The sequence below is a fragment of the Penaeus monodon genome, chromosome 15 (genome assembly GCF_015228065.2).
Source record: "Penaeus monodon isolate SGIC_2016 chromosome 15, NSTDA_Pmon_1, whole genome shotgun sequence".
NCBI lineage: Eukaryota > Metazoa > Arthropoda > Malacostraca > Decapoda > Penaeidae > Penaeus > Penaeus monodon.
Window position 1 is genome coordinate 6,753,832 of NC_051400.1, and position 572 is coordinate 6,754,403.

General features: G+C 50.7%; 1 protein-coding gene across 1 annotated transcript in view; it reads right to left on the reverse strand.

The window, feature by feature from the left end:
• Nucleotides 1–572, reverse strand: part of LOC119581716 — a gene marked incomplete in the record, with an annotated part of 132,029 nt that overhangs the window by 92,270 nt on the left and 39,187 nt on the right.

Sequence of the window (572 nt, forward strand, 5' to 3'; positions counted from 1 at the left end):
TCATTAACTAACCCATTTTCAGTTTTACCTAGCCTTTACCCATTCCCTCCCCTCCCCCTACCCCAATACCCAACCTCGTCCTATTCATCACTTTACCCTTTCTGATCACAGTTTATTCCTTACCCCACTACCAATTACCTATCCCGCTACTAAGTCCTATTAAACCTCTCCAACCTACTGCCCATCCTCTACCCCTATCCTACATGCCATTTTTCATCCGGCTACACTCACCCCTCCTCTCTACCCACTCCAGCCCACTACCTATTCTTTCCCGAATCCCGTTACCCCGCCTTTCTTTCATCAATTCACTAACTATCCCTCTCCCCACTTACCCAAGACCCAACCTCGTATCCACCATCTGCCTACCTTCCGCATCTCACTCTCTCTCCCCTAACCTACTCTCTAACCCTCTCCCCAACCCACTATGTCCAACCCCTCTCGTCTTAATCTCGTCCTCCACCTCTTTACCTCTAACCCTACCCCCACATCTCGACCCCTCCCAGCATCCTACACCCGCCCTTCCCTTCCTCCCCCACCTCACAACCATCTCTCTACCCCTTACCATAATATCA